The sequence below is a fragment of the Mus pahari genome, chromosome 15 (assembly GCF_900095145.1).
Source record: "Mus pahari chromosome 15, PAHARI_EIJ_v1.1, whole genome shotgun sequence".
Lineage (NCBI taxonomy): Eukaryota > Metazoa > Chordata > Mammalia > Rodentia > Muridae > Mus > Mus pahari.
Window position 1 is genome coordinate 71,337,724 of NC_034604.1, and position 14,329 is coordinate 71,352,052.

A 14,329-nucleotide genomic window follows, 5' to 3' on the forward strand; every position below is an offset into this window, starting at 1 on the left:
GGGGTACTGGTTAGTTCATATTGTTGATGCACCTACAGGGTTGCAGCCCCCTACTACTCCTCATGTCAAGACATCTTTGACTGCTATTGACGCTTTTAACTTGTATATCTGTGCTGCTTCCTCTTTTAGTAAACTGCTACTCCCTGCCAGTCTGCAGAATTCTCTACTGTCCGTCCATTCCAATGGCAACCTCCCACAAAGTCTAGATCCCAGCCCTGGCGGTTATCAAATACCTATCTAGTCTTGGCTGAACCATATGACATCTTGGGGCTTTATTTTCTTAACTGACCTATAGCTGCCTGGCATGGTTGCTGAGCTGATCAAGTGAGACAACAGGTGTGAGAGTGCTCTTGTGAAAGTCAAAGCTAGAAAGGGCAAACCACCCTAACCTCAGCTCGACACACACAGCTCAGACCATCTCCTCCTCAGTCTTCTCTACTCTTCCTACAGCTCAGACCATCTCCTCCTCAGTCTTCTCCACTCTTCCTACAGCTCAGACCATCTCCTCCTCAGTCTTTGCTACTCTTCCTACAGCTCCTTTCTCCCAAACTTGCAGCCCTGCTATGCAAGGCTCTTCTCTCTGTGGGCTTTAACTCATTAACAGGCTAGAGGCAGCTTACATGCACAGGATCTTGGTGCTGGGTCAGACTCTCACTTTGGGGCATCAGGCCCTCATACTCTGAGAGTCTTAATTTCTTCACCTGAACAAAAGACATGACACCTATCCCATCCATCAATGCCAGGAAATTCAAAAGAAAATGTAAATAGAGGTACTTGGTAAGATGGGAGGATCTATAGGAATCACAGGTACCATGAGTGGTTTTACAGATATTTGCATGTGTGAATTGCCCTGTGTTGCCTGTGTCACTTGGATTAAAGCATGTAGTAGAAACTAATTCATTTTCTTAGCAAGCATTGTTGGCCCAGTGTAATATCTACATACTGTTTTAGAAGATATAGGAACTCTCTCTTTGAATGAATGAATGAATGATGATGACGATGATAGTTGTCATTAAGATAGGATTTCACTATGTAGATCAGGCTGACCTTGAACTAAGTATCCTCCTGTTCCTGACTCCTAAGCCAGGCACACAGATAGTTGTAGAACCTGGGTGGAAGTTCATTATTTTCTTTCTTTTTCTGTTTTGTTATGTATATGGTGTATATGTGGTGTGTGTGTGTGTGTGTGTGTGTGTGTGTGTGTGTGTGTGTGTGTATGTGTGTTTATGTAGTTTGAGATGGTCTCACTTTCTACTCTCTTTTAAGTCAAGGTCTCTGTTGCTAGCTGGTCTGTGAACTTCCAGGTGGCTCTCCTGTCCACTGGGCCACTGGGATTACAGACGTGCATCTGGCTTTGTGTGGATTCGGAACATAGGTCATCAGGCTTGAGTGGCAAGCCCCTTTATTCTCTGAGCCATCTCTCTGGCCTCTGGGAGTCTCTTTGGTTAGTATCATTTCCTGACTTTGAGGTCTGGGTGTGTGGAAAAGTAGAGGTGGGTGAGTGGTCCATGAAGTTTGTCTGGAAAGACAAGCAGAACTACCCATATGCAGATACTCAGCACTGACCTGAGGGAGTGAGAACCCTGTGGGTGCACGGGTGGAAACAAATCAGTCTTTGTCTCTCCTTGCTGTGTGTGGACTCGATTCAGTCAAAATGTGCCCCGAGGTCAGCCCTGAGATAATGTGAGAGTACCTCCCCTGGAGTGAGCATATGGTTCTGCCCTACATCTTTCTGACCCTTGCATCTCTCACTCCTGTGCCAGGATCGGCCTTGGACTTGGGCCAAATGACATTCCTGGGCCAGATGATACAACACCATAGCCTGCTCCTTAATCTATTAATAATACAGAATGTCCTTTCCTTGGTAATTAAGTTCTTGCCGTTAGTTCTATTGAAACAGAATTTCTCATCAGCGCTCCACCCCCTTTCCTGGCTGACCTTGCTTTCAACTCAATTGAGAAGTTGTTGGGTCCCTATGTTCCCATCACGACTGCCTACCCTGCCTGTGCCAATAGCCACTTCTCAGTTGTAGTTTAGACAGAGCCCTGGCTTTCTGACTTAGCTTTGGATCTCAGTCCAATAATTCATCATCTGTGTTTTTAATAAAAGAGCCAACACCATTGATCTTCTTCTATTCCTGTGTTGTCCTTGCCCACTCTTGCTTGACTTTTCCTGCAGTATTAGTAAAATTCTACTCTCCTTCCAAATCCTGTCTTGTCTAACCTTAAAAAAAATAGATGAAATGCGGGGTTCTTTCCCTACTGATTTCTAAGCTTTTCTGCTAGGACCACTCTGTGTTTTCTCTCCAACTGTCTTATTCCAAACAGACCACAGTCAACTCTTTTTTTCTTTTCACATGAGAACGTGAAGCTTAGGAATGGGTTTTATGGGTACAGCTTGGCTCCTTCTGCTTGGATAAGGGACACATTGCCCTAGCCCTCATAAGTTATTCTCAGAAGAGAACGGATTGCTATACCCTATCTTAAACAGGACCGATCACATCTTGTGACTGCTTGATATGGTCAGAGCAATCAGGGGCAAAAGAGCTTAAAGATCCAGCCACTCTTGACAATCTCACTTCAGAGATTGCTATGTGATGAGTGGAGGCTTTGTGACACATCTGAAGCCCACCCCCTTTCTTAGGAACATTCTTGCCACCTTACATTCCCATCTCCTGCAAAGCTGGTTATGAGAGCTTATCTTTAACATAAAAGCTTCCATCTCAGAGACTGATTCCAGAGGACCCCAGCTTGCAACAGGAGTCTACAAATATGCCCTTTTTTTTTTTTTTTTTAGCCAATACACTATTGACTTACCATGCTTTTTGTCTTCTCCCTGAAATAGATAAATTAGTGCCTGCCTCCACTCAAAGATGTGCATGTCTGTATCCCCATCAACCTGTGCATATCATGTCTTAAGAGCCAAAATGATTAAAACCTTAGATCTAGTTCAGTCACATGAGGCCTTAAAAGCAGAAGATTGCTTCCAGTTGTAGTTGGAAATATGATTATAGAATGGTCAAGAAAAATGGAACATTATCTAATTCAGAGATGGAGAACGAGGTCAAAAGCCAAGGAGCACAGGCAGCTCTTAAAAACTGAAAAGGGAACGTAAATGGATTGTCCTCAGAGTATATAAAATGGAGCCCAGTCTTGAAAGTGTCTTGTTTTTAGCCAGTGAGAACTGTATCAGACCTCTGAACTACAGTACAGCACCATAAGGTTGCTTGAAGTCTCTGAGTCTGTGGTAACTTCTTAGATTAATAACAGAAAACCAATGTAGTCCTTCACGAATCTTTTTTTTTTTAAGATTTATTTATTTATTATGAGTACAATGTTCTTCCTGGGTATGTCTGCAGGCTAGGAAAGGGCATCAGATCTCATTAACAGATGAGTGTGAGCACCATGTGGTTGCTGGGAATTGAACTCAGAACCTCTGGAAGAGTAGTCAGTGCTCTTAACCTCTGGGCTAACTCTCCAGCCCTCAAAATTCTTCTTAACACCTGTTTTTTGTTTTGTTTGTTTGTTTTATTTTTTTTATGACTTTGGTCATGCCTGCACTTTCATTTTCTCATTTATAAAATGAAAAAAAAAACCTAAACAAACAAACCTTGTATCACATGCTGTAAAGCTCCTTAAATGTCAACATTGATCTCAAGTGTGGTGACTAATGGCTTTTGTCTTCTTATTTTTTATTAATGGACTTAAAATTAAATTAAAAAAATTTAATTCTGAGACTAAGTCATTAAAAGCTATAGATATCAAGACTGAACATATCAAGTCCTGACTGTAGAGAGAAAATGAAGTCAGTCATTACTTAAGGTGATGATGATGAATGTGTGTGTGTGTGTGTGTGTGTGTGTGTGTGTGTGTGTTTAAGGACATTCCATGGTACATGTATGGAGGTCAGAAGACAGAGGTTAAGGGGACATTTAGGAGTCAGTTCTTTCTTTCCATCATGGATTTGGGCATATCAGTCTCAGGTCATTTGGCTTTTACAAGAGACTACCCACAGACCCACTGTGGCAGCCCTTAGTATTCATTTATAGTATCATAAAATATGTTCCTAGCCTGAATTTTGTCAAGCAAAGCAGAGCACTATAAGGGGGTGACATGGACCTTCATTTGGCTCTTATAGCTTCCTAGTAGTGGTAAGCACTATTGTCACCACTTCTTTAACTGGTCTGTGTTAACCATAAAATAATAATGGCAATAGCACAGTGATAGTGGTGATCATTCTCTATGCTAATCTGCCAGGGTGTGATTTTGAAATCCTTTTTTTCTTCCTCCCTCCCTCCCTCCCTCCCTCCCTCCCTTGCTTCCTTTCTTCCTTCCTTCCTTCCTTCCTTCCTTCCTTCCTTCCTTCCTTCCTTCCTTCCTTCCATCTTCTTAAAATACTGAAATAGGTAAATTTTAATCTGTTATAGATATATTTGTTACTAAAAATTAAAATCAAAAGATTTTCTTTGGTTACAGATTTCTAAAAACCACAAAGTGTAACGACCCACTCTAATTATTATTGCCCTCTAACAAAACTGCCCCTAAATCCGTCAACCTTTCAAGTTATTTATTTCATTTCAGACTTGCAGTTTCTAAGACATATGAGAATTCAGAGACTCTTTGGCACTTCTTTGGGTCAAATCAAAACATAAAGGTACAATGAAGTCATTCAATGCATCCAAACTGTCCATGTCCCTTAAAGACTGCTGGTGACAGGTTGGGAAGAGATTCGCCAGCACCAAAAATAATGAAAGAGAAACATATCTCTCAGTTTATACATACAGGTTATTCAAAATTATTGTTGTGATCTAATTTCTTAGAGCAGCATTCTTATCTACTGTATGACATTGGTATCTTGATTGTTATCCGTTATAACATCTATTGTCCTGTGACTCCCCATGGAAAGAGATCCACTAGAATTTGGTATCAGGCCTAAGATCCTGCCATCTTGCTGACTACTACCTTCTTTTCCCATCAGTACCTGCTTGTCTGTCCTAAGTGCCTACCTTTTATCTCTGTGTTGGTATAGAGTGGCTGCTGTGGTTATCAATCAGTCAATACATCTGTGCATGGCAATACAGTAATTTTCAACAGTGACCTTAAGACAACATTAACAGTGACATAGATGCCTTTCTAAACCCGAGCTGGGAGTCTCCCTAGTCAGGTCCTGTTCATATATGAGACACGGAAGCTGATGGAGATTGTTAGTGGCTCTCAAATCTAAGCCAGGAATCTCCTGACTCAGATCCTACTTGTACATGAGTCACAGAAGCTGATGGAGATTGTTAGTGGCTCAATCCTCTGCCTCACTGTCCCTCTCATTTTTTTCAAGCTTTCAATTTGTTCTGTAGTGCCAGATGCTCTCATTTATTTTTGACATATAAATAGAAACTCTCCCTGTAGGGTTTTGCAGAGATGGCGATATGATTATGCTAGCTCTTATCTGTAAGAGAGAAAGTCGAGTGGAAAAGACACGGGTTCAAGGGGAAGCCTTCTCACGGGTCTCACTTCTTTCAGGTCTGCTTCAGTGCCCAAGGAGCCCCAGTGATCTCGGCGATTGGAAACATTTTAACTTTTCGTTGTCCTATTGTGATTTACAATAGCTGTTTTAGATGCCATAATCTCAGAAAAAAAAAGTCTAGCTCATACTCACAGTTTCCTTGGTCTTGGTGGTCCTGTTCTATTCAGATGACTTTTCAAGTGGTAAGAAATAGCCCTGAAAAGATACTAGAGGTTAGAAACATTGGGATATCTAAATTGCTTTCTTTATTTAATGATACCTTTGAAAGTTATGAATGATAATCATATTTAAAGAGATCACAGGATCTATACATAAAATGCTCATGGAACATTTAGATTTTTTAATGCATATATACATGGATATACTGCCTATAGTTTGAAAACAGGGGTCATACTGTACATATGGCTTTACAGTAATTTTTTTCTAGTTGAATTGCCTTTATAGATAACTTTTAGTAACAAACAGACCTCAGCTGGCAGACAGCATCTCAGATGGCTTTCCGTGGCTACTGTCCAGAAGAGTCTTGTTAAAGTCAAAGCAGACAGGACAGGCAAAAATGTCAAGACTGAGAAGAAGTGGCAGAAACTGACTCTGTCTCTTGTGCGGCTCACCCTCTCTTGCTTTCTGGCTCACTTGTCATAATGGGGCCATTTTATGAACTGTCCTACAGAAGTGCTCACATAGCAAGCAACTGAGGGAGACCCCTGATCCACAGTCAACGAATGGAAGAATCCTGCCAAAAACTTCTGTACTAAACTTCAAAGCACATCCTTTCCTAGTCCAGCAACGAGGTAACTATGGTTCCAGAAAACATCTGCACTGCAAATTTGTGTGAGATTCGTGTCAGAGCACATAACTAGTACTTTTGTAACTTCTAACTAGTACTTTTGTTTTAAGCTATTTTTTTTTTTTTTATTTTTAGGATATTGCAGCCAGGCATAGTATAGTGCACACAGTATTTAGTAGATGTCTAATATGTCAGCTATACTACTGTTCGCCCCACATTTTGTTGTCCCACATTTGGCTCTTTTACTTCTTTTCCCATTATAAATAAGGCTGCAATGAATAGCATTGTAGCATAGCTCAAAATACAATTTGAGGTTATTTTCAACCATCCCCTTTAGACTGCATCTATATAAATCAGTTAGAAACCTAAATTTAAAACAAAACAAAACAAAACTGAGAATGAAAAAAACTAAGTTCGATTCTTGAAAATCACTAGTTATTTTGATGTTAAGCAGTATTCAAATTAGCATTGTTTTGAAACGAGTCTGATGAGTTCAGCCAGCCTAAAGCCACTCATCTTGGTGAACACTGATGTTCTGACAGTGGGGTGATGCTCACAGTTTCCAGGACCTTTGAAAGGGAGGCAACAACACTGAATGGGAAGCAAATACTAAGTCAGGCTATTTTGAAAATATTCAGCCTATTTAAATTACCTAAGACGTTGTCAATAAATTCAGATTTTATGGTACCAAGTTGGATGGAATGAATTCAATGACTATTCTTTCGGAAGCATTTCTTATACATAGATAACACCACCATTTCTGAACTGCAGTGACTCATTGTTGGGGACAAATGCATATTTTAATGAATGCTATATATTTTAACAGATTCCAAACCCCTGCAGTTGGTTGAAGCTCAGGGTGCAATTTTAGGATCTGAATAAGTAAATAAATGAGGAAGAAAATGTGTGTTAATTGCAGTAATTTGTGATACTTTCAAATTCTTAATTAAGAAATAAAATAGGATCATTAGCCATGACCACTGTAGATGGCATACATAGATCACCATTATAACCAGATGCAAGACCCAAAGTCCTTGCCATAAATGAAATAACAGAGGGAGATCACTGGCACATTATAGCCACAGAAAAGGAGGCGAGGGAGACACACAGAATGTCCAGACGTTGTAAGTGTCATTTTCCTTGGCCCAGGGAATGCATTATTCTGAAACCATTGCTTCTGAGCTTGGAGGCCTGCCTCTTCCTCCTATTCTCTGGAATAGATTCTTCCTTCAAGCTCCATAAAACACCTGTGAGCCTAGCCAGCCACCGGGTTAGCAATTGCACTCATCTGACAACCCTTCTTCCCTTTCCTTGCTGCAGGCGGTGTGGGGACTTGGGGTCTTTGCCTGCCTCATTTTTATGGTGAGCTAGTATTTTCAACAAAGGAGGGAAGAAAATAAGGACATTGTTTCTAATTAGAGCCATTCTTATTTGCGATGCATTTTAAATTCCAAGCATTAGCTTTTCAATACATCACACAATTTGTCATTAAAAAAAAAAAAGAAAAAGAAAAAACTCATTTCTAGGACATTAGTTGGGATTGTTCCCAATAAATCAGGGTGACTGAGAAATATCCAGATAAGTTCCTAGGGTAGAGGTTGGGTGTAGGTAGGCACAGATTTTCAGGTATGTAAGAGAAAGCTGTTTGGTGGTATGAAATATGAGGATAATATACATCTAAGAAAAAGGAGACTGGACTCCAGCAATGGGCAGAGATGAAGAGAGTCAATCACCATGTGTCTGCAGACAGACAAGTCATGCATCTCCTTGACCCTTTCTCTTCTGACATGCTGTGCATCTTAGTGTGGATGCCCAGGTAGGTGTGGACACTCCTTAAAGGCAGGCAAGTGAAGGTGTGGGAGTCACTTGCAGTCAACTCGGTGATGATCAGTGCATTAGTAGAAATGATTTGAGGGATTCTGAATGATTCAAGACGAAGGAAAAAAGAATGGAAATCATCCGTGGGTGATTTCTAAAAGGACCAGTGCAGTGTGGGATCCGATGTTGGAATATTCTGAGCAGGACCTAAGGGAAGCCAGAAGCCAAAATCTATCTTTTAGGCCTCTATTATTTCCCTTTAGTGGAAGCCATGAGAGAAGTCAGCCCGGGAATTGAGATGGCACGGATTCCTCCAGTCAAAGGCTCTTTCTTTTTGAAAAAGAAAACCAGAGGGAATTCTGGACTCTGGTAGCAGTATTGACTAAAGATCGTCCTTTCTAGGAGAGGCTCCTCTCGACTCTCCCACCTCTGAATCTAAAACCCCAAAGAGTTCACAAGGAATAAAATAAGTTCTCATATTTTGTACTCTCCCCTTTCTTGCATAAGCCTTGTTTAACGCCAGCATCTGGACCCAGTTCTGGCCACCTGTGGGCTTTTGGGGCACTGCTGAGTGTGATGTGAATGTTATCACCATTATTTACTGAAATTGGGGTACAAAGGGACTGTTTTTTGTCTTTAATTTTCTAAAAATGTACACTACAGAGGAAAGGAGCCTTGCCAATTTCAGAAGCAAGCCAAGTGGAAACAAATTAAAAACATATGCATAAAAACCGAGGCTAGAGATTAGATTAGGGTTTCACAAAACCCAGCACATAAAGTGTTCCATTGAATTCACTGATCCTAGAGGTTCCTGGGTATCAGATACAATTATTTAGCCCAGGGAGAGCAGGATGCTAAGAAGATCCAACAAAGATAGATAAAGTAGGCTGGAGATGTCTGAGCTATGAGAAGATCCTTGGAGGTTTTACCCATTCCATGAAGAACCAGGAGCATTCTTTGTTAAAGTCTTTCAAAGAAAGTCCTTCAATACAGGCGTGTCTCTGCTCTTACATCTGATAAGTGTTTGTTTGCTTTTGTATGTCTTCATTTTGTTTAACAACTATTTCTAGGCCATCACCCTAGTACAGCCTTAGGTGCTGGAGGTGCAGGGGTGGACAGTTAGAGGACGCACAGATGTGTAGAAGGAACATCTACTTTCAATAGAGCTGTGTTCAGCTAGCCCTGTCCACTTCCTTTGAACTCACTTCAAAACACCAAGGAGAATGCGAACCAGAAATGCAGAACCCACCTTTACGGAGGAAGGTCTGCCAAAAGCAACGCATTTGCAACTATAGCCGGTAGGTGCTGGAAGAGCTGCCAAAGACCTCAAACAAAGTGGGCAGAGCCCAGAGTTTGTGAAAGAGGGGAAAAAAAAAGTCTTTGGGGGGAACAGTTGATCTAATGTGATGGGGCAGTCTGCAAGAGCAGTCCTTGGCCTTGTTAAGAGGTAGAGATACACAGGGCCCCCAAGGCAAAGGCAAAGGTGTCTGCCACACAGATGACCAAATTCAACATGAAATAAAGCAAACCAGGCTAAACTCTTCTCTCCTCATGGGCAGTATGATCCGGCATGTAGTGAGAACCTCTGTGGAAGCTTCACCTGTCAATAAAACTGCTGTTGGCCTATTACCTTAGGCGGGAAATAGGGAAGTGGACGTTAAGGCACAGAGAGGGGAATTCTAGGATAGAAACAGGCACAGGAAGAGAGATTCTCCCCAGACACAGAGGAAGACAGTCACATGAAACTGAGGACCAGGCAACTGACATTCATAGAACAAAAATACACAGGATGTTAAGTTGCTGGCTAGTTTGGGAACAGGTCCAAGCTATTGGCCTAGGCATTTATTCATATATAAGAAGTCTCAGCGTCGTTATTTCAGGGAACTTGGGCATGGGTGGAAAGTCTGCTGTTACTGCTGTTATACCTCATCACAACTCCACACAGTCATATGAAGCATGTAAAACCTCATCATTGAGAATTAGACAAGGGCAAAGATTATATATGTTCAAACTGTTGTTCAAGTGCAGCCCAAACACCCAGATGCAGGAAGGCACTCCTGCCTGAACCTTGTTTTGAGAACATTAGAGGCAAAACTTTAGCCACGGGTAGAATATGGAGAAACTGAGGAAAGACTTGAGGGAGATCTTAATGAATTCAGTGCTGAATTGAGGCAGGGAGCTGTAGAAAGGGTGGTTTCCATGAGGAAACCATGAAGATATTGATGAACTACAACACTTTTTTTAAACGCTAACAAATTTCAGGTGTGAGGAGCGAGAAGGTAGACAGGAGACATGGCTAAGTTCAGGATGTGACCTATAGTGACACTTCTCTCAGTATTATGAATGTTTGTGCACCAAAAAATATAACAGCAAAGTTTATTATGCTGAGGGGCAGTGCACACAGACACAAAGAACAGATGTGCGAATACTAGAAGTCTGAAAGAAACTAAAAGATGTTTTGGGGAGGCTTGAGAGATGGCTCAGTGGTTAAGAGCATTGACTGCAAGGTCCTGAGTTCAAAATCCCAGCAACCACATGGTGGTTCACAACCATCTGTAATGGCATCCCATGCCCTCTTCTGGTGTGTCTGAAGACAGCAACAGTGTAGTCACATACATAACATAAATAAATCTTAAAAAAATATTTTTGAACTCTGCTAGACGACTATCTCTAGTTTTCAAGTCCCTGTGTTAGTACAAACAGCTATAAGAAATCTGACAGCCTTTTTTCTCCTCGTCATTCTCTCGGTCCAAGCACCCACAGTGGAAGTCTGTGTATCTACATCATCTGGGCCGGTCCTGCTTTCCAGCCCTTTCTTTGTCTGATGACCTTAGAGACACCCTTCAGACCAGGGGCTCTGCTTTGCATACGATGTTTTCTTTCTCTGAATTTTTTTTTTTTTTTTTTTTTTTATTCCCTTTGGTGGTAGGTAAATGTAACCTTTGAGGCTCCATCTCTCAGAAGCCTCCTCTGTCTCTAACCACGTCAGGCACGGGACACAAACAGTATCCACAGCTTTGGGACTATAGTTGTTTAGGATGGTGCCAACTGAGTCCCTGCAGGCAAGTAGGGACCACGGCCTGCCAGCAGTCCATTATTCTTTCTTAAAATAAATAATAAATAAAGAAAACCCTCAGTCTGTGTGTATGCGACGTATGTGAAGGCTTGGATTCCACAGTGCATGTGCGAGGTCAGAGGCAGCTCCGTGGAGCAGGCCTTTCCTTTCTACCTTCATATGGATTCCAGGGATGGGGCATAGGTTGTCAGGGCTGCATAACAAACACTTTCGCCCCCTTTGTCTCCTTTTCTCACCCTCCGTTCTCCTTCTACTTTATTGTAGAAAACATTGGAAATAAATACAAATATCATATACCAGAATTAACCTGACTCAAGGACTATACTATTCAATGGATATAGATACATTAGAATTGACATACCAAGTGGAAGATGTCAAGTTTCTTACTAAATGTATGCATGTACCCACTACCCCAATAAAGAAAAAATCCATGGCAGAATTAGAACTAAAAAAATTTAGCTTACTATCTATACACTTATCTATAAACCCCATTATTCTTTATCTCCTCTGCAGCTGCCTGATTCTTCTTCCTATACTTTCCTATGGTCTTATCCATCCTGCTTACTCAAGAGGCCATCCCTCCTCCATCTATGTACCTGTTGGCCCGGCCAGCCCCTTTATTTCAGGGTCCCCCCAAAGGCTTTCTTTTTCTTTGCAATCAATTCCTTCATTTAATATTAAGGATTTCTGCAGCCTGGATATTTCTAAAAATGATCGTTATTTCTGTCTTATAATATTTCACCCACACTGATCATCCACCCAAGCCCGCCATGCACACATGCTGTCTCTATGGTTTTTCTGACCTCTACCTTAATGAGCATCCTCTCCTCCTCCCGCTTCCCCATCCACTTCTAGACATAAGACAGGAGAAAGTTCATCTGCGCTCAGGACCTATACCAAGCTCTGCTGATATTATGGATCCCTCGACCTGCATTTCTTTTCCTGCTCATGGTGGGAGTTGTACTATTTTGTACATGCTTTGTTTTACTAGACAAACAGGAGGCTCTCAGGTTTTTAATCTCATGATTTTTCTGCATCTTCCTTGGTCTTGCCAGGGACTGAGAATATAGTAGCTTCTTAGCAACTATGCATACTTTTTAAATACACAGAGAAGATCACCTTGGTCCTTGTCATTGAATAGAGTACCATGTCACCTGAGTGTGAAGCCTTAGACAGCCCTCATCCCTGCCCCCTTCTTTCTCCGTTAGAGTGACCCAATTTCTAACTGTCATTTTCTAATTATTCACCTTCCCTAATTAAAGACGTACTTGTTGCCTAATATTTTCAAGTCTCTTCGCTTCGATCATCTCGGCAGGTTCTTACATGATACCGTGCCACGTGCAATGTGGGGATTCTCAAGTCGCTTTACAAGTGGGGAAATTCAGTCCACAGTCCAAGACTACACAGCATGACCCTGACACATACAAGGTCAGATACCCCTTGTCCAGCTTTTCTTCTGGTCTAATACTCTTTGTATCAGAGCAAACTGTGCCCCGTCTCTGAGTTTCCAGAACTTCTCTCTGAAACATGAATACATGTTTTTAAAGCATTGTTTTTTTTTTTTCTTTCTCAAATTTCTCTTTATTTTGTTTTGATTTCTCCTTCCTGGCAAAGAGATTGCCTTCTTCCCTGATGGTAAGCATTCGTTTTCTTTGCTGCATGATGGCCCCACTTGTTCCCCCCCGTTGGTTCCTTTTGCCTGCATTTCCACTTAGCCCTGCCACCCCCTGGAGAACCATTCTGGCTTAATGCCTCCTGCATCCTTTCAAATTGTTCTTGTTCCTCAGTGCTGCCTTCCTGCAGGGCTGCCCTTCTCAGCTAATGAAGAGCCTTCAACTGAAGGCACTGCTCCTCCATAGCCCCCCCATCCTGCTGCGAGTGGGAGGTGGAGGTTGGTGGTGGGAAGGGGGGGTGACAGCCCTCCCTGTCGTGATGTTTTCAAAGGCAAGCAGGGGCTCTAGTGACACAGTTCTAGTAAGTCCAGGGACTCACTGGCACCTGGTTTTGTGATAAGAGATCCTACCCCTCACACTTCCGAAGAACTACTTTCTTCTCCCCCTGGGAGGAGGTCTTCATAGAAGGCCTCCTGTTGTTCAACAGTATCACTTTGTGATTTATGTGCAGGGGTGGGTGAGATTTAAGTAACATTGCTGCCCTACTCTCAATAATAGCAACTTTATATTCTATATTTTGGAAGAAGCCCTCAATACAATAGGCCTTCAGATGAAATGACTTTTTAACTGTCTTAGTCTCAGTAGTGGACTTCTACTATTTAAGTCCCACTAACTGAAAGGGACCAGGTAACAGGTAATCTCGTCTAGCACTGAACTTACCTCTTTGGTTACTGCAATGGTCTAACAGCGGAGCATGTGACTTTCATAGCTTCAAATGGAACTGGACAAAGGAAGCCAGATGTCAGGGTATGAGGCCATAGGGGCTGAAACCAAATTCTTAACACTGGCCACATCTGGGGGATGGATAGTATCAAACCCTCCATCTCTAGTTACTGGCGTTTACCCCTTAGCTTTAAGGAGCTTGCCCACAGAGCCTATAAATCACCTTTTAGTGCTTAAATCAGTTTGCTTTGCTAATGGCAATCAAGACAGGCCTGCCTAACAGAATCTCTTCTTGGCTGTGACTTTTTTTCCACCCCAAATCCCAGTTACCCTTGCATTATTTCCTAACAGCTTAAGGATAGGCATCTACATGGATGCACTATGGATACCACCCAGGCTGATCCCTGCCTGCTATGAACCCTGAAAATCCCACCCATGTGGACTCTGTCCCATCCTCACTAAGTGAGGTATAACATGTATGTCCTTATATGAGTCAGAGTCCTGCAAGAGAAGGGTCCCTGCCTACTTTGTGCACTGATGTATGCATCTGTCTAGCTGAGTTCAGGGACTCAATGGTCATGTGATAAATATTCGCTAAGTGGAAGAATCAGTGAATTCAGACCTTCATTCACTTACAGTGCTGTGTAGGGAACTGGGCCATATTTTCTACTCAGTCTTTGCCCACTGAACCTTTAATTTCTTTCCCTCTTCCTTCCTTCCTTCCTTCCTTCCTTCCTTCCTTCCTTCCTTCCTTCCTTCCTTCCTTCCTTCCTTCCTTCCTTCCTCCTCCTC

At 42.0% G+C, this 14,329-nt stretch overlaps 1 protein-coding gene across 1 annotated transcript in view; it reads right to left on the bottom strand.

The window, feature by feature from the left end:
* Window positions 1-14,329, bottom strand: part of Slc14a2 (solute carrier family 14 member 2) — a 438,498-nt gene that overhangs the window by 180,293 nt on the left and 243,876 nt on the right. Inside the window, exon 3 of the mRNA XM_021214198.1 lies at window positions 5,653-5,715. The gene's annotated coding sequence lies outside the window, so the exon portion shown is untranslated. The remainder of the gene's footprint in view (window positions 1-5,652; window positions 5,716-14,329) is intronic.